Source organism: Trachurus japonicus, chromosome 23, assembly GCF_045865225.1.
Source record: "Trachurus japonicus isolate A0001 chromosome 23, Traja_1.0".
Taxonomy (NCBI): Eukaryota; Metazoa; Chordata; class Actinopteri; order Carangiformes; family Carangidae; genus Trachurus; species Trachurus japonicus.
Genome location: NC_140929.1, coordinates 325,950 through 345,000, shown reverse-complemented (window position 1 = coordinate 345,000; position 19,051 = coordinate 325,950). Strand labels below are relative to the sequence as shown.

Sequence of the window (19,051 nt, the reverse complement as noted above, 5' to 3'; positions counted from 1 at the left end):
GTCTGCCATCCAGTCCTCCCATTAAGCTGGTCTGTCCTCTCTTCCTATGAGCCAGTCTGCCATCCAGTCCTCCCATTAAGCTGGTCTGTCCTCTCTTCCTATGAACCAGTCTGCCATCCAGTCCTCCATTAAGCTGGTCTGTCCTCTATGAACCAGTCTGCCATCCAGTCCTCCATTAAGCTGGTCTGTCCTCTATGAACCAGTCTGCCATCCAGTCCTCCATTAAGCTGGTCTGTCCTCTCTTCCTATGAACCAGTCTGCCATCCAGTCCTCCATTAAGCTGGTCTGTCCTCTATGAACCAGTCTGCCATCCAGTCCTCCCATTAAGCTGGTCTGTCCTCTCTTCCTATGAACCAGTCTGCCATCCAGTCCTCCATTAAGCTGGTCTGTCCTCTCTTCCTATGAACCAGTCTGCCATCCAGTCCTCCCATTAAGCTGGTCTGTCCTCTCTTCCTATGAACCAGTCTGCCATCCAGTCCTCCATTAAGCTGGTCTGTCCTCTCTTCCTATGAACCAGTCTGCCATCCAGTCCTCCATTAAGCTGGTCTGTCCTCTATGAACCAGTCTGCCATCCAGTCCTCCATTAAGCTGGTCTGTCCTCTATGAACCAGTCTGCCATCCAGTCCTCCCATTAAGCTGGTCTGCCCTCTCTTCCTATGAACCAGTCTGCCATCCAGTCCTCCATTAAGCTGGTCTGTCCTCTCTTCCTATGAACCAGTCTGCCATCCAGTCCTCCATTAAGCTGGTCTGTCCTCTCTTCCTATGAACCAGTCTGCCATCCAGTCCTCCATTAAGCTGGTCTGTCCTCTCTTCCTATGAACCAGTCTGCCATCCAGTCCTCCCATGAAGCTGGTCTGTCCTCTCTTCCTATGAACCAGTCTGCCATCCAGTCCTCCATTAAGCTGGTCTGTCCTCTCTTCCTATGAACCAGTCTGCCATCCAGTCCTCCATTAAGCTGGTCTGTCCTCTATGAACCAGTCTGCCATCCAGTCCTCCATTAAGCTGGTCTGTCCTCTATGAACCAGTCTGCCATCCAGTCCTCCCATTAAGCTGGTCTGCCCTCTCTTCCTATGAACCAGTCTGCCATCCAGTCCTCCATTAAGCTGGTCTGCTCTCCCTGCCTCCCTTGCCTACCAGAATCTTCCTCCTTCAGCTGTTGTTAACATTTCCATATTTCTCACATTCTGTGTCATAAACTGTAAACTGTTTTCTTGTCTGTAACAACATCTCTGTCCCGTCTGTCCGTCCTGGGTGATGATCCCTCCTCTGTTGCTCACCCTGAGGTTTCTCCTGGTTTTCCCTGTTAAAAGGGTTTTCCATGGAGTTTTTCCTCAGTGGATGTGAGGGTCTAAGGACAGAGGATGTTGTTACGGTATGATGGGATGTAAAAAAGCCCTTTGAGACAAACTGTTTGTAAAAAACGGGCTATACAGATAAAATTGCCTTGCCTTGGACTCACCTGAGCAGGACACACACACACCTGTCTGTCCTACCTGTGGTCACCATGGTAACAGTCTTACCTGTGGTCACCATGGTAACAGTCTTACCTGTGGTCACCATGGTAACAGTCCCGGCGTCTCCGTGTGTTTCAGAGAGAGTCTGTATCGTCTCCTCCCTCAGACGACTCCAGAGAACATGCAGAAGAACATCAGCCTGTTCTCTGTGGATCCAGCAACACGATACGTCAACACAACCCCCCCGAGCCTCACACCTGCACAGGTAACACAACAGACACACACCTGCACAGGTAACACAACAGACACACACCTGCACAGGTAACTACACAACACAACAGACACACACCTGTACAGCTACGGGTAACGACAGGTTGTGTTGTGTTCACTGACTGTGGTAAATTTCTTCACCATTACTAAAACGTGTTGTTTTTCTGGTGAGGTGAGACACCTGGTGGACACGGGAGAGGAGGCGGGGCTTAACGCAGACTGTGATGACATCATCCGCTTGCCTTCACCCAGATTCTTCCGAGAAGGTGAGTTCAGCTTCAATCTGATTGGCCCTCAGCTTTTACCCTCCTGTAAAGCTTTGATCTGATTGGCTCTCAGCTTTTACCCTCCTGTAAAGCTTTGATCTGATTGGCCCTCAGCTTTTACCCACCCGTAAAGCTTTGATCTGATTGGCTCTCAGCTTTTACCCTCCCGTAAAGCTTTGATCTGATTGGCCCTCGGCTTTTACCCTCCCGTAAAGCTTTGATCTGATTGGCTCTCAGCTTTTACCCTCCTGTAAAGCTTTGATCTGATTGGCCCTCAGCTTTTACCCTCCTGTAAAGCTTTGATCTGATTGGCTCTCAGCTTTTACCCTCCTGGAAAGCTTTGATCTGATTGGCTCTCGGCCTTTACCCTCCTGTAAAGCTTTGATCTGATTGGCCCTCAGCTTTTACCCTCCCGTAAAGCTTTGATCTGATTGGCTCTCGGCCTTTACCCTCCTGTAAAGCTTTGATCTGATTGGCCCTCAGCTTTTACCCTCCTGTAAAGCTTTGATCTGATTGGCCCTCAGCTTTTACCCTCCCGTAAAGCTTTGATCTGATTGGCCCTCTGTCCCACAGAGTCCCTCTCTCAGTCCAATCAGCTGCTGACCTGGTGTCAGGAACAGACTCGTGGTTACCGTGGCGTCGCCGTCGAGGACCTGACGACTTCCTGGAAGAGCGGCCTGGCTCTGTGCGCCCTGATCCACCGCCACAGACCGGACCTGATGTAAGACCGAGTCCTGACCCGTCTGAGTCTGCCAGCCAGTCCTCCATTAAGCTGGTCTGTCCTCTATGAACCAGTCTGCCATCCAGTCCTCCATTAAGCTGGTCTGTCCTCTATGAACCAGTCTGCCATCCAGTCCTCCATTAAGCTGGTCTGTCCTCTATGAACCAGTCTGCCATCCAGTCCTCCATTAAGCTGGTCTGTCCTCTATGAACCAGTCTGCCATCCAGTCCTCCATTAAGCTGGTCTGTCCTCTATGAACCAGTCTGCCATCCAGTCCTCCATTAAGCTGGTCTGTCCTCTATGAACCAGTCTGCCATCCAGTCCTCCCATTAAGCTGGTGTAAATGGTCAGCAGAGTCCAGGCCTGAGGACTTAGCTCTCCTGTGTTGGGCCATGCGTTTATGCAGCGGTTGTTTTGTTTCTCCAATGTAGAGGTCTGCTGTCCATTTACATCTCAAGGAGAAAGCCCACTCCTTTGATGACAGCAATGTCCACATCCTGGACAGAGAGGACAGATGGTTTGAAAGAGGAGTTAAAGAAGCCATCTATGTAAAAGTAGAGAAACCATCCCTCAACAGGGGAGGTGGTCTCAGACACCACCTATCTCCAATTTACAATGCTGCCCTTTCATCCCTTCCCAGGAGATTCAACAATCTAGCCTCAAATAACAACAACTGTTCACAAGTGGCAAGTGGCTCCAACAACTGTCGTTATAACACAATAGGGCACTAACGAAGTCCAAACCAACTTTCCATCAAAGACAGTCATTTAAACGACTGTCGTTGGCACTTGGAGCACAAAGGGAACCAGTGACATCATCACCCTTGTGAACGCCCACACAAGAGGTTAAATAGTGAGTCTCCACACCAGATAGTTGGACCAGTCCCAGCCTGGTCAGATGCTACATGAACTGATGAAGCCTCTTGGATGAAGGTGAAACGTCTTCCTAGACAAATAACTAAGTCCAGTTGCTTTACATTTAACCTCCTTTGAAATACTATGACCTGGACAAATGAGAATATGCACCGGCTTAAGCCCTTTGAGACAAACTGCTGGTAAAAACGGGCTATACAGATAAAACTGCCTTGCCTTGTTCTGACCCGTCAACGCCTCCTGTCCCCTCAGACCGTTCCAGTCTCTGGTCGCCACGGCGACGGAGGAGAACACGCGTCTGGGCTTCGACGTGGCCGAGCGGGAGTTCGGCATCAGTCCGGTGATGGCGGCCGAGGAGATGTGGGCCGAGGGAGAACCGGACTCTCTGTCCATGGTCATGTACCTGAGCCAGTTCTACCAGCTGCTCAGAGACACGGCGCCCCCCGCTGGTCAGGCCTCACACTGCTGCAGCACCAGGGAACAGGTTCGAATCCGTCCTGCTAAGGCCTGACATCGTCTCCTCTCTCTGTCTCTGTGTCTCAGGCTCGTTGGTCCACAGCTCCGAGCTCCTCTCAGCTCTCATCACGCCGGCTTCTCTCCTCAGCCGACTGGGACAGAGTCCGTCCAGGAGGAAGAAACTAAAGGTACCAACAGCTGTAAACATCTGTATCTATTGTAGATCTACTGTGTTTATGTCCAGCTGTTAACATCTGTATCTACTGTTGATCTACAGTGTTTATGTCCAGCTGTTAAACATCTGTATCTACTGTCCATCTACACTGATCAGTCCAGCTGTTAACATCTGTATCTACTGTCCATCTACAGTGTTTACGTCCAGCTGTAAACATCTGTATCTACTGTCCATCTACAGTGTTTATGTCCAGCTGTTAAACATCTGTATCTACTGTCCATCTATAGTGTTTACGTCCAGCTGTTAACATCTGTATCTACTGTAGATCTACAGTGTTTACGTCCAGCTGTTAACATCTGTATCTACTGTCCATCTACAGTGTTTACGTCCAGCTGTTAAACATCTGTATCTACTGTCCATCTATAGTGTTTACGTCCAGCTGTTAACATCTGTATCTACTGTAGATCTACAGTGTTTACGTCCAGCTGTTAACATCTGTATCTACTGTAGATCTACAGTGTTTACGTCCAGCTGTTAAACATCTGTATCTACTGTCCATCTATAGTGTTTACGTCCAGCTGTTAACATCTGTATCTACTGTAGATCTACAGTGTTTACGTCCAGCTGTTAACATCTGTATCTACTGTCCATCTACAGTGTTTACGTCCAGCTGTTAAACATCTGTATCTACTGTAGATCTACAGTGATCAGTCCAGCTGTTAACATCTGTATCTACTGTAGATCTACTGTGTTGATATCCAGTTGTTAAACATCTGTATCTACTGTAGATCTACTGTGTTGATATCCAGTTGTTAAACATCTGTATCTACTGGAGATCTACTGTGTTGATATCCAGCTGTAAACATCTGTATCTACTGTAGATCTACCGTGTTTGTGTCAAGCTGTTAACATCTGTATCTATTGACGTCCAGCTGTTAACATCTGTCTCTAGGAGCATGCGGACGCTGCAGCCGGTAAACGGAGGCGGAGCCGGGAGCAGCTGGAGGTTGGTGGTTCAGAACGCTGTTGAACTGTCCCTTTAATGAGATGAAACTGAACTCAGATCAGCTGACAGTTGATCTGTCTGTTCTCAGTCATGTGACCTGAACGGTGGCGTCGACACTGAGGTGGGTGAGGACGTGTTTGTGGGATCTAGAGTTCGTCTGATGGCCAATCAGCTGCAGGCGAAGCTGGACGAGAGCTCCTCCTCTTCTTCTTCTTCCGCTGCTGCTCTGCGGCGACAGGTGAGTCCAGTCTGACCTCTGAACTTCCTGTTGAGCTTCCTGTTGAACTTCCTGTTGAACTTCCTGTTGGACTTCCTGTTGAACTTCCTGTTGAACTTCCTGTTGGACTTCCTGTTGAACTTCCTGTTGAGCTTGTCACTACCTGATTTGCAACCCTACCCGATTTGTGACAAAACAGGTCTGCGCATGCGCAGACCGGCCGCCATCTTGGACAGCTGCCTACGGCAACTCCACTTGGACAAACTTCATTTGGGCGCTGCCCGATTTGCGTACATGCTTAAAGTTCTGTGAATTTAAAATACGGTACTGTGAAAATGATTAAAAAATAAGATAAAATAAAATAAAAACCGCGGAGGTCCGTCATAAGACAGCTGCGGCAGACTCGTTTATTCAGTGAGTGTTGTGGTAGTTGTGATTGTTTGTGGTTGTCATGGTGATGAGGCCGGCGAGAAAAGACGAGAGTAAACACTAAAAGTCGCCTCTGTTCCTGTTTTCTGAGCATCAAGATCCAGACCACCACAACCAACCCTCAGTTTACATTACTAATAAAGTATTTAAAAAAAATAAATAAAAAGATAAACCGTCTCTGGCGACGCACACAGGGCAGTGATCCTAAGTCAATTCAACTAAGTTTGTCCAAGTGGAGTTGCCGTACATAGCTGTCACAAATCGGGTAGCGTTGCAAATCGGGTAGTGACAGAGCTTCCTGTTGAGCTTCCTGTTGAGCTTCCTGTTGAACTTCCCGTTGAGCTTCCCGTTGAGCTTCCCGTTGAACTTCCCGTTGAACTTCCCGTTGAACTTCCCGTTGAGCTTCCCGTTGAGCTTCCCGTTGAACTTCCTGTTGAGCTTCCTGTTGAACTTCCTGTTGAGCTTCCTGTTGAGCTTCCTGTTGAACTTCCTGTTGAACTTCCTGTTGAGCTTCCCGTTGAACTTCCCGTTGAGCTTCCTGTTGAGCTTCCTGTTGAACTTCCTGTTGAGCTTCCTGTTGAACTTCCTGTTGAACTTCCTGTTGAGCTTCCCGTTGAACTTCCCGTTGAACTTCCCGTTGAACTTCCTGTTGAGCTTCCTGTTGAACTTCCCGTTGAACTTCCCGTTGAACTTCCTGTTGAACTTCCTGTTGAACTTCCTGTTGAACTTCCTGTTGAACTTCCTGTTGAATGGATCAAACAGATCAAACCGATCGGGTCTTCCTTTTCTGTATTGTGTATACATATAGGCTACATATGTATCTCAATTTCATACAATGGTGTGTGAACATAATACATTTATGTATACAAACTTTGTGCACTATTGGACACACATCTGCATGTGCAGTGGTGTGCTATGGGATGGTGCAGTTTAAGTCGATCCTGCACTTTATTGGGGCATCGTGCAATCACATTCAATTCAATCTTGTATTTATGCCGGTGCATATTCTCATTTGTCCAGGTCATAGTATTTCAAAGGAGGTTAAATCGAAAGCAACTGGACTTAGTTATTTGTCTAGGAAGACGTTTCACCTCTCATCCAAGAGGCTTCATCAGTTCATGTACGCATCTGACCAGGCTGGGACTGGTCCAACTAACTGGTGTGGAGACTCACTATTTAACCTCTTGTGTGGGCGTTCACAAGGGTGATGATGTCACTGGTTCCCATTTGTGCTCCAAGTGCCAACGACAGTCGTTTAAATGACTGCCTTTGATGGAAGGTTGGTTTCGACTTCGTTAGTGCCCTATTGTGTTATAACGACAGTCGTTGGAGCCACTTGCCACTTGTGAACAGTGGTTGTTCTTTGAGGCTAGATTGTTGAATCTCCTGGGAAGGGATGAAAGGGCAGCATTGTAAATTGGAGATAGGTGGTGTCTCAGGCCACCTCCCCTGTTGAGGGATGGTTTCTCTACTTTTACAAAAATAGCTTCTTTGACTCCTCTTTCAAACCATCTGTCCTCTCTGTCTAGGATTTGGACATTGCTGTCCTCAAAGGAGTGGGCTTTCTCCTTGAGATGTAAATGGACAGCAGAGTCCAGTCCTGAGGAGTTTGCTCTCCTGTGTTGGGCCATGCGTTTATGCAGTGGTTGTTTTGTTTCTCCAATGTAGAGGTCTTTGCATTCCTCGTTGCATTGGACTGCATACACCAGATTGCTTTTGTGGGTGTGTGGTGTTCTGTCCTTGGGATGTACCAATCTCTGTCTGAGTGTGTTGCTGGGTTTGAAATACACAGGGATACGGTGTTTGTTAAAGATCCTCCTGAGTTTTTCTGATACTCCAGACACATATGGAATGACTATGTTGTTTCTCTTGTTTTGTCTTTCTTTCTCAACCACTTTGCTGGTTTTCTTTCTGGAAGCAGCTGCAGTTTTCACAAAGGTCCAGCTAGGGTAACCACAAGTTGTGAGGGCGCCTCTCAGGTGCTTGTGTTCTGCCCCTTGGGCCTGTGAGCTGGTGGGCACGTTATCAGCTCTGTGTTGTAAAGTTCTGATAACCCCAAGCTTATGTTCCAGAGGGTGGTGAGAGTCGAAAAGTAGATATTGGTCTGTATGTGTGGGTTTTCTGTATACCCCAATGTGGAGGCTCCTGTCCTTTTTCATATGGACGTCACAATCTAAGAAAGGCAGACTATTGTCCTTGACATCCTCTCTGGTGAACTTGATGTTTTTGTCCACTGAGTTAATGTGTTCGGTAAAAGCTTGCACCTCTTTGGTTTTGATTTTAACCCATGTGTCGTCCACATACCTGAACCAGTGGCTCGGTGTTGTTCCTTCAAAGGAGTTTAGAGCCTTTTTCTCTACCTCCTCCATGTACAGGTTTGCCACAATAGGGGATACTGGTGAACCCATGGCACAGCCGTGTTTTTGCCTGTAAAATTTGCCGTTGAACTGGAAGTATGTGGTGTTCAGGCACAAATCCAGAAGCTGGCAAATATGTTCGGGTTTGAGTTTTGTTCGGTTTTGCAGGGAGTTGTCTTGTGTGAGTCGTTCTCTTACTGTGGCCGAAGCCTCCATAGTTGGGATACAGGTAAAAAGAGAAGTCACGTCATAGGATACCATAGTGTCATCTGGTTCCATTTTTATGTCCCGGACTTTATCCACAAAGTCTATAGAGTTTTGGATGTGGTGTGGGGTGTTTCCCACCAAAGGAGCCAAGATATTAGCAATGTGTTTGGCTATGTTGTAAGTGACCGAGTTTATGCTGCTGACAATGGGCCTGAGCGGGGACCCTTCTTTATGGATTTTGGGGAGTCCATATAGGCATGGGGTTGAGTCCTGGGGGTAAAGCCGGTAGTATTGTGTTTTGTCAATGACCCCTTCTTTTTGTAATTGTTGTAGACATTCTATCACCTTCTTTTTATAGCCACTGGTCGGGTCTCGTTTCAGAGTTTCAGACAAAACACAATACTACCGGCTTTACCCCCAGGACTCAACCCCATGCCTATATGGACTCCCCAAAATCCATAAAGAAGGGTCCCCGCTCAGGCCCATTGTCAGCAGCATAAACTCGGTCACTTACAACATAGCCAAACACATTGCTAATATCTTGGCTCCTTTGGTGGGAAACACCCCACACCACATCCAAAACTCTATAGACTTTGTGGATAAAGTCCGGGACATAAAAATGGAACCAGATGACACTATGGTATCCTATGACGTGACTTCTCTTTTTACCTGTATCCCAACTATGGAGGCTTCGGCCACAGTAAGAGAACGACTCACACAAGACAACTCCCTGCAAAACCGAACAAAACTCAAACCCGAACATATTTGCCAGCTTCTGGATTTGTGCCTGAACACCACATACTTCCAGTTCAACGGCAAATTTTACAGGCAAAAACACGGCTGTGCCATGGGTTCACCAGTATCCCCTATTGTGGCAAACCTGTACATGGAGGAGGTAGAGAAAAAGGCTCTAAACTCCTTTGAAGGAACAACACCGAGCCACTGGTTCAGGTATGTGGACGACACATGGGTTAAAATCAAAACCAAAGAGGTGCAAGCTTTTACCGAACACATTAACTCAGTGGACAAAAACATCAAGTTCACCAGAGAGGATGTCAAGGACAATAGTCTGCCTTTCTTAGATTGTGACGTCCATATGAAAAAGGACAGGAGCCTCCACATTGGGGTATACAGAAAACCCACACATACAGACCAATATCTACTTTTCGACTCTCACCACCCTCTGGAACATAAGCTTGGGGTTATCAGAACTTTACAACACAGAGCTGATAACGTGCCCACCAGCTCACAGGCCCAAGGGGCAGAACACAAGCACCTGAGAGGCGCCCTCACAACTTGTGGTTACCCTAGCTGGACCTTTGTGAAAACTGCAGCTGCTTCCAGAAAGAAAACCAGCAAAGTGGTTGAGAAAGAAAGACAAAACAAGAGAAACAACATAGTCATTCCATATGTGTCTGGAGTATCAGAAAAACTCAGGAGGATCTTTAACAAACACCGTATCCCTGTGTATTTCAAACCCAGCAACACACTCAGACAGAGATTGGTACATCCCAAGGACAGAACACCACACACCCACAAAAGCAATCTGGTGTATGCAGTCCAATGCAACGAGGAATGCAAAGACCTCTACATTGGAGAAACAAAACAACCACTGCATAAACGCATGGCCCAACACAGGAGAGCAAACTCCTCAGGACTGGACTCTGCTGTCCATTTACATCTCAAGGAGAAAGCCCACTCCTTTGAGGACAGCAATGTCCAAATCCTAGACAGAGAGGACAGTTGGTTTGAAAGAGGAGTCAAAGAAGCTATTTTTGTAAAAGTAGAGAAACCATCCCTCAACAGGGGAGGTGGCCTGAGACACCACCTATCTCCAATTTACAATGCTGCCCTTTCATCCCTTCCCAGGAGATTCAACAATCTAGCCTCAAAGAACAACCACTGTTCACAAGTGGCAAGTGGCTCCAACGACTGTCGTTATAACACAATACGGCACTAACGAAGTCGAAACCAACCTTCCATCAAAGGCAGTCATTTAAACGACTGTCGTTGGCACTTGGAGCACAAATGGGAACCAGTGACATCATCACCCTTGTGAACGCCCACACAAGAGGTTAAATAGTGAGTCTCCACACCAGATAGTTGGACCAGTCCCAGCCTGGTCAGATGCGTACATGAACTGATGAAGCCTCTTGGATGAGAGGTGAAACGTCTTCCTAGACAAATAACTAAGTCCAGTTGCTTTCGATTTAACCTCCTTTGAAAAAAAAAAAAAAAATCTTGTATTTATGCACTCGTCACTTTAGCACATAGCACTTTAACTAGCACTGTAGCTCTTTAACTAGCACTGTAGCTCTTTAACTAGCACTGTAGCTCTTTATAACTTCTCAGTAATCTGTTGATCCCCTTACCCACTCTTTTAACCGTCTATGGTCAGTTAACTGCTGGTTTATGTCCTTCATATATGTTTTGTGTCAGATGTCAAGGTGTTGTGTTGTCCTCGTCCTGCCTCTTGGACTTTTTATCCTCATTGTTTTTATGTCTAACATCAACCTGCCAATGGGACTGGGGATGGAAATGAGCCACTTGGCTACAACCCACAGATTTACATGTCAATGTCCATTAATATGTAGCTACTGGTCCCATTTTAAAAAGTAAATACAGTAATAAATCTGAAATCTGAAAGAGAATGTTGCTCTAAGCTCCGCCCCCAACAACATCTGTGTTTCTGTGTAATGACCAGCAGGGGGAGGAGTCTAGTCCAGCTCTGGCTCCGCCCCCAGAGGCTGAAGACGCCGCTCAGGCACCGTCATGGAGACCGGTAAGGACTGGGGGGCAGTAGAGACCAGTAGAGACCAGTAGAGACCAGTAGAGACCAGTAGAGACCAGTAGAGACCAATAGAGACCAGTAGAGACCAGTAGAGACCTGTAGAGACCAGAAGAGACCAGTAGAGACCAGCAGAGACCAGTACAGACCAGTAGAGACCAATAGAGACCAGTAGGGACCAGTAGAGACCACTAGAAACCAGTAGAGACCAGTAGAGACCAGTAGAGACCAATAGAGACCAGTAGAGACCAGTAGAGACCAGTAGAGACCAGTAGAGACCAGTAGAGACCAGTAGAGACCAGTAGAGACCAGTAGAGACCAGTAGAGACCAGTAGAGACCAGTAGAGACCAGTAGAGACCAGTAGAGACCAGTAGAGACCACTAGAAACCAGTAGAGACCAGTAGAGACCTTTAACCCTCTGACCCCTGACCTTCTCTGTCCTCCAGAAGAAACGGACTCTTCAGCAGGAGCAGATGAGTTTTCGGTTCAAAGAGAAGATCAAGTGTCAGAGCCTCGACGCCCAGGAGGAGCAGGTAACGCTGCAGTGCATTCTGGGTGATGGTTTTGTATTGTGTGCATGTGTGCAATGCAAGGCAAGGCAGTTTTATTTGTATAACCCATTTTTACAAACAGTTTGTCTCAAAGGGCTTTAGACTGCATCATAACAACATCCTCTGACCTCAGAGCCTCAGTCCACTGAGGAAAAACAAGAGAAAAGACACAAGAAACATCAGAAAGGTCAGGATGAGAGACAGAGGAGATAGAGACAGGGGAAGGACAGATAGAGGACAAACAGAGGGACAGAGGACAAATGGAGGACAGATCCTCAGGACGATGTTGTGTTGTTGTGTTGAGACAAGGAGCCAGTTTACGCTCTGGTTCCTGCAGGCGTCGTGTTCATGTGACGGTCTCAACTCTGTCACATGAGGGTTTCTGTTGAGACGCGCTGAGCCTGCAGCTCTGCAGCTCTGCAGCTCTGCAGCTACCAGGGTGTGTGTGTGTGTGTGTGTGTGTGTGTGTGTGTGTGTGTGTGTGTGTGTGTGTGTGTGTGTGTGTGTGTGTGTGTGTGTGTGTGTTATTGATGAACTGGGGAACAACAAGTTAAAATGATCTTTTCTAGTTTTTCAATGGAAACAAAACGAGGACATTAAAAAGTGACAGATTCCATGTTAGCTGAATGAGCCGGTTAGTGCCTGTTAATGAAGTCAATATTGATATAGTTTATATAGTCGAGGTGTTAATGAGGTTAATATTTATATAGTTTATATAGTCGAGGTGTTAATGAGGTTAATATTTATATAGTTTATATAGTCGAGGTGTTAATGAGGTTAATATTTATATAGTTTATATAGTCGAGGTGTTAATGAGGTTAATATTTATATAGTTTATATAGTCGAGGTGTTAGTGAGGTTAATATTTATATAGTTTATATAGTCGAGGTGTTAGTGAGGTTAATATTGATATAGTTTATATAGTCGAGGTGTTAATGAGGTTAATATTTATATAGTCGAGGTGTTAATGAGGTTAATATTGATATAGGTAGAGGTTAGAGGTATATAGAGATTTAAGAGACCTCCAGATGTTTCAGAGACCTCCAGATGTTTCAGATGTTTCAGAGGTTTCAGATGTTTCAGAGACCTCCAGATGTTTCAGATGTTTCAGAGGCCTCTAGACGTTTCAGAGACCTCCAGATGTTTCAGAGACCTCCAGATGTTTCAGAGACCAACAGATGTTTCAGAGGCCTCCAGATGTTTCAGAGACCTCCAGATGTTTCAGAGACCTCCAGATGTTTCAGATGTTTCAGAGACCTCCAGATGTTTCAGAGACCTCCAGATGTTTCAGATGTTTCAGAGACCTCCAGATGTTTCAGAGACCTCCAGATGTTTCAGAGACCTCCAGATGTTTCAGAGACCTCCAGATGTTTCAGAGACCTCCAGATGTTTCAGAGACCTCCAGATGTTTCAGATGTTTCAGAGACCTCCAGATGTTTCAGATGTTTCAGAGACCTCCAGATGTTTCAGAGGTTTCAGAGACCTCCAGATGTTTCAGATGTTTCAGAGACCTCCAGATGTTTCAGATTTTTCAGAGGCCTCCAGATGTTTCAGATTTTTCAGAGGCCTCCAGATGTTTCAGATACCTCCAGATGTTTCAGAGACCTCCAGATGTTTCAGAGACCTCCAGATGTTTCAGAGACCTCTAGATGTTTCAGAGTCTTCCAGATGTTTCAGAGACCTCCAGATGTTTCAGAGGTTTTCAGAGACCTCCAGATGTTTCAGAGGCCTCCAGAGGTTTCAGAGGTTTCATAGACCTCCAGATGTTTCATAGACATCCAGAGGTTTCAGAGGCCTCCAGATGTTTCAGAGACATCCAGATGTTTCAGAGACCTCCAGAGGTTTCAGAGACATCCAGATGTTTCAGATGTTTCATAGACCTCCAGATGTTTCAGAGACATCCAGATGTTTCAGAGGCCTCCAGATGTTTCAGAGACCTCCAGATGTTTCAGAGGCCTCCAGACATTTCTATATTCGTCTTAGATAAGAACACAACTTGATTCATAATCTCAGTGTTTTGGAGGAAGTTGTGATCAGTCAGCCTCAAAAGATTAAAACGATGGCAGAGCGGTCGGTTGGAGGGTTTCAGTTGGACCATGATAACGAGCTCATGGTTTTCCTTCTGGAGAATCTCTGTAGGTAGAAAATGTGACATTACAGTCATTTAAATGAGGTTCAAATAAGGTTTTGTATAAGGTGAGAAGCATAGAAAGTGGGATAAGATGCTTCAACTTGAACAACAAACCGACATATTTGGACCATCAATGTGTTGTATGAAATCTGTCGGTCAGGATTCACTGCAGCAGCTTTCTGTCCATTTATTTTCAGACAAATGTGTCAGTATCGGTTTGTTTCAGCTGGTCTCTTGTCCTGTCTGTCCCCAGCCCGTCCCTTGTCCCCAGCTGGTTGCCGGGGGCAGCAGCAGCCAGCCGGTTGCCGTGGGCAGCAGCAGCCAGCCGGTTGCCGTGGGCAGCAGCAGCCAGCTGGTTGCCGTGGGCAGCAGCAGCAGCAGCGACGTGTGCGTCCTCTGTCAGAAGCGTCTGTACGTGATGGAGCGAGTCAGCGCTGAAGGCCTCTTCTTCCATCGCAGCTGCTTCCTGTGTGACTGCTGCGGCGCCACGCTCAGACCGCCGGCCTACACCTACGACCAGGGCAGCGGTCAGTACACACACCTACACACACACACACACACACACCATGTCACTGCGAGTAGGGGTGGGGGAAAAAATCGATTAATGTAAGAATCGAGATTCTCATTCTCTAAGATTCTGAATCGATTCATAATCTTCAAAAATCGATTTTTTATTAATTTTCCTCCGTCTCAATAGCGCCCTCACTGTGCCGTACACAGCGCTGCAGCCGCCATGGCGCTAAAAGACGCTCGTTAACCGCCTACAAACGTTAACTGATCTGATTTAAATGCTCTATTGAATGTCTGTGACGAGGCTTGTGTCCATCAGCAACCCGACCCTCTATTGAGGAGAGAGGACGATCGCTGGTTTTTGTTTTTTTTTGCCGTTGAACACACACGCGCTCCAGCCAAGGGGGCAGTTGTGGGTCTGAGAAGTGAAGCTCACTTCCGCGTTCAAAAAACTGCAATCCCCTCTTCTTCCTCTGGGGGCTGGTGTCAGAAGGGAGCATTCCCCTTAGACCCCCATGTTAAAATCGCCGACTTTACATCCTCAGTAAACATGATCAAAGCCTGGTGTCAGAACGTTTTCTGGTCTCAACCGATAGTTTCTACCCCCGCACACACTCTGAGGGGGTTTAACTCTACAGTTTTACTGTTATTAGGTTAAAACTCTGGCCAATTAGGGCGCGGAAACGTTGAGTGACAGGTCCGAGCAGCTCCGTGGACAGCTGCTTCGAGGCCAGTGGTGGCCAGTGGCCTGAACAGCGCCATGTTGGAGTCACAAAAACGACTCCACACAACCAATGGGGGACGTCACGGATGCTACGTCCATTCTTTTTACAGTCTATGGCTCCAGCTGAGCAGCCACATCCACTGAGCTCTGGATCAGCTGATCGGTGCTCAGGTGACGTTAGATCTTCACTTTTCTAAACTCATACAAAGTGCTGCCAAACAGCAGGCTGAAGAGAGAGGACTAGCAGCAGCAGCAGCAGCAGCAGCTTCTCTGCAGCTCCTCTGTGGCGCTGCAGAGTCAGACAGGCTGCAGGTGAGCTGGCGTGAGAGCAGAGTGCCGTCTGTTGTTTTTTTTGCAGCGCCTTTGTTACAGGTGATACATGTCTATGTGCATGTGCATGAGAACTGATTTTGAATCGAATAGAGACACCCAAATATTCACATCCCTTCAGTCCAGGCTTTTGAAAAGAGAGTAGTAGTAGTAGTAGTAGCCTATAAAATCAGCTTCATGTAGCAGTTTACTTTAAAATGGTTCAAACATATTGCTGCTGAATAAATCTGAAACATGTGATGTGCATTTTTTGGTGGGGAAATATGGCTTCTGATATAATAATAGTCTGTAGATATCATCATCATTCAACTTTTTCACATGGTCTGGTGTTAACAAAGCAAACTAAAAATCGCAAAAATAAAATCAAGAATCGGTTGAATCGAAAATCGATTTTGAATCGAATCGTGACCCTAAAAATCGGAATCGAGTCGAATCGTGAGCCACCCAAAGATTCACATCCCTAGCGAGCAGCCAGGTGAAGGTGGATCCATCAGTAGATTTCACACTCGTCACTGATTCAACCGTTACAACCACATGATGAGCCAAGTCATGTGACCCTGTGTGTGTGTGTGTGTGTGTGTGTGTGTGTGTGTGTGTGTGTGTGTGTGTGTGTGTGTGTGTGTGTGTGTGTGTGTGCGCGTGCGTGTGCAAGTGTGTGTGTGTGTGTGTGTGTGTGTGTGTGCAATGCAAGGCAAGGCAGTTTTATTTGTATAGCCCATTTTTACAGTTTGTCTCAAAGGGTTTAAACTGCATCATAACAGCATCCTCTGACCTTGTGTGTGTGTGTGTGTGTGTGTGTGTGTGTCGGTGCCTGCAGCCTGGTGTGAAGCTCCTATGTGGTCGTTTATCTCTGGCGGTGGCACGTGTGTGTGTGTGTGAGTGTGTGTATTTTTATACACAGAGTGTGTATTGTGTGTTGGAGCTTCGGGACAAACGACGATGAGCTGCTCCTGTGTGTTTGTTAGTTTGGATGGATGATAGAGAATCTCAGCAGCCAATCAGAGCGCAGCAGCAGAGGTCACATGACCCGAGTCTGAGTGTGAGGCAGAGCAGGATTCAAACACGGTATAAAACCCACACGAGGTTCAGACGGAGACCAGACCGGAGATCTGAGCTCATCTGGTTCAACATCTGGTTCAACATCTGGTTCAACATCTGGTTCAACATCTGGTTCAACATCTGGTTCAACATCTGGTTCAACATCTTGGTTGAACATCTGTCCTCAGGGAGGTTCTTCTGCCTTCAGCACTGGGACGGTCGTCGTGGTGACGGTGGCGGTGGCGGCGTGAGGAAGAGGATTGCAGCAGCGGCAGCGTTGGCGACGGACCGAGCAACTTCACACCGAGCGTCGACGGTAAGAAGCTGAACCTGTGAGGAGCTGAACTGTGATTGGTCCAAAGTGTTGGTGATGTCAGAGGGCCGTTGTCTAGGGGAGAAAGGTGATGATAACTCTAGGGGCCCAGCGCCCAGTGGGGCCCATAAAAAACCCCAGTAGTCTAATCTTTGTATGACTGATTTATTCTGCGTAAGACCCTGACTAATACTCATAGTACACTGTAAAAACTCTACATCTTTCCAAGAATATTTGTCTTATTTCTTGTCCAAATGTCTCATTTCTAGTCAAAACTAATCTCTTTCCACTTAAAATAAGACTCATCACCTAAAAATGAACTTGTTTTTAGATCATTTTCACTTAAATTCACAATAAATTGAAAAATCTGCCAGTGAAAGTAAGTTTTTTGTGCTTGTAATAAGGAAAAAAAACTTGCTCCACTATCAGATTTTTTCTACTTATTTCAAGTGAAAATCTGCTTGAAAGAAGTAAAAAGTGTCTAAAAACAAGCTGCTTTTAATATGATGAGTCTTATTTTAAGTAGAATGAGATTTGTTTTGACTTAGAAATAAGACAAATATTCTTGCTAAGATACTTGAGTTTTTGCAGTGTAATGCTGCATTAGCATCAAAACAAAGAAGGCTAAATAAAAAACGATAATACATACGTAGTCTAAGAAAAAAAAAAGGAAAAGTTAGGGGGAGGGGCCCACTTTAGTATTCTTTAAGGGGGCCCAGGATCCCTAGCAACGGCCCTGTGTGTGTCTGTTGTGTATCATTGTAGTTGTATGTCTTTGTGTTATTTTGGTATGTAGGACCCCCCCTCGAAAATGAGATGCTGCATCTCAAGGGGCGATCCTAAATAAATTGAAATTGAATTGAATTGAATTGAATGAATTTATATTTATTTACGTGTCGTGCACCAGCCTATCAGGGCTTATACAAGACACATTATCATCATATTTAGACACCAAACAAAATCATCAGAGCTCAGACAAAACCAAACAGAAACAGAAACCACATGGAATTCACATCAATAATTCACTTTTTCTTTTTGACCAGGCACTTTTTATGAAAGTAGCTCTAGTAAAGACTTCTTTTCTGAAGAACCATTCCAACTTTACCTCATCATCATCATCATCATCATCATCAACCCAAAACAACTCAGGCTTCACATTTTGCATTTTCTGAAACAAAAACTGCCTGTTCTGGCTTCGTCATATAACGGACAATGAAACACAAAATGCAGTTCATCCTCAATTACATTTAAATTACATAATGTGCAGAGTCTTTCATCCTCAGGTACTGAGTTAAACCTTCCTTTTTTATTTTATTTTATTTAACCTTTATTTAACCAGGCGAAATCAATTAAGAACATGTTCTTATTTACAATGATGGCCTGACAAGAGGCATAAGCTTCTTCCTACTTCTACTGCCAGAGGGAGAATCACATAAAGATCTCTTGGATCTATCCAGTGGCAAAGTCACATCGGGTTCTGAACAATAAACATTTTTCAACTGGCAACAGGTTCTGAGCTTTGGTTTAAACCAGATATCATTCGCCCATTTTTCTTTATACTCAAGAAATAACTTATGTTTCACAGAATTAACATTACAACGCAAACCATTAGTGAAAATATGCTGTTGATCGGCCTCGCTAAAAATAGCTTTCATGTCACGATACCAAGGATAGTTGTGTGTTTTATCCCAGTTAAAGACTTTTTTGGCTCATAGTAATGCTGCATTAGCATCAAAACAAAGTAGGCTAAATAAAAATACGTAGTCTAAGAAAAAAAACTGGAAAAGTTAGGGGGCAGGGGCCCACTTTAGTATTCTTTAAGGCAAGGCAAGGCAGTTTTATTTGTATAGCCCGTTTTTACCACCAGTTTGTCTCAAAGGGCTTTACATCCCATCATAACAACATCCTCTGTCCTTAGACCCTCACATCCACTGAGGAAAAACTCCATGGAAAACCCTTTTAACAGGGAAAACCAGGAGAAAGCTCAGGGTGAGCAACAGGACGGACAGACGGGACAGAGATGTTGTTACAGACAAGAAAACACTTTACAACAGAGAATGTGAGAAACATGGAAATGTTAACAACAGTTGAAGGGGGCCCAGAATTCCTAGCAACGGCCCTGGTGATGTCAGAGGGTCCTACACTGCAAAAACTCAAAATCTTACCAAGAATATTTGTCTTATTTCCAGTCAAAAATGTAATTTCTAGTCAAAACTAATCTCATTATACGATAAG

The 19,051-nt window shown here is 45.7% G+C and overlaps 1 pseudogene across 1 annotated transcript in view; it reads left to right on the top strand.

The window, feature by feature from the left end:
• The window catches only part of LOC146962220 (protein-methionine sulfoxide oxidase mical3b-like), a 60,013-nt pseudogene that overhangs the window by 14,767 nt on the left and 26,195 nt on the right, over window positions 1–19,051 (top strand). Inside the window, exons 9-19 of the transcript XR_015035145.1 lie at window positions 1,593–1,719; window positions 1,897–1,990; window positions 2,564–2,711; window positions 3,836–4,032; window positions 4,127–4,227; window positions 5,167–5,220; window positions 5,309–5,458; window positions 11,147–11,212; window positions 11,666–11,785; window positions 14,274–14,485; window positions 16,770–16,819. The product of XR_015035145.1 is annotated as a protein-methionine sulfoxide oxidase mical3b-like (transcript). The remainder of the gene's footprint in view (window positions 1–1,592; window positions 1,720–1,896; window positions 1,991–2,563; window positions 2,712–3,835; window positions 4,033–4,126; window positions 4,228–5,166; window positions 5,221–5,308; window positions 5,459–11,146; window positions 11,213–11,665; window positions 11,786–14,273; window positions 14,486–16,769; window positions 16,820–19,051) is intronic.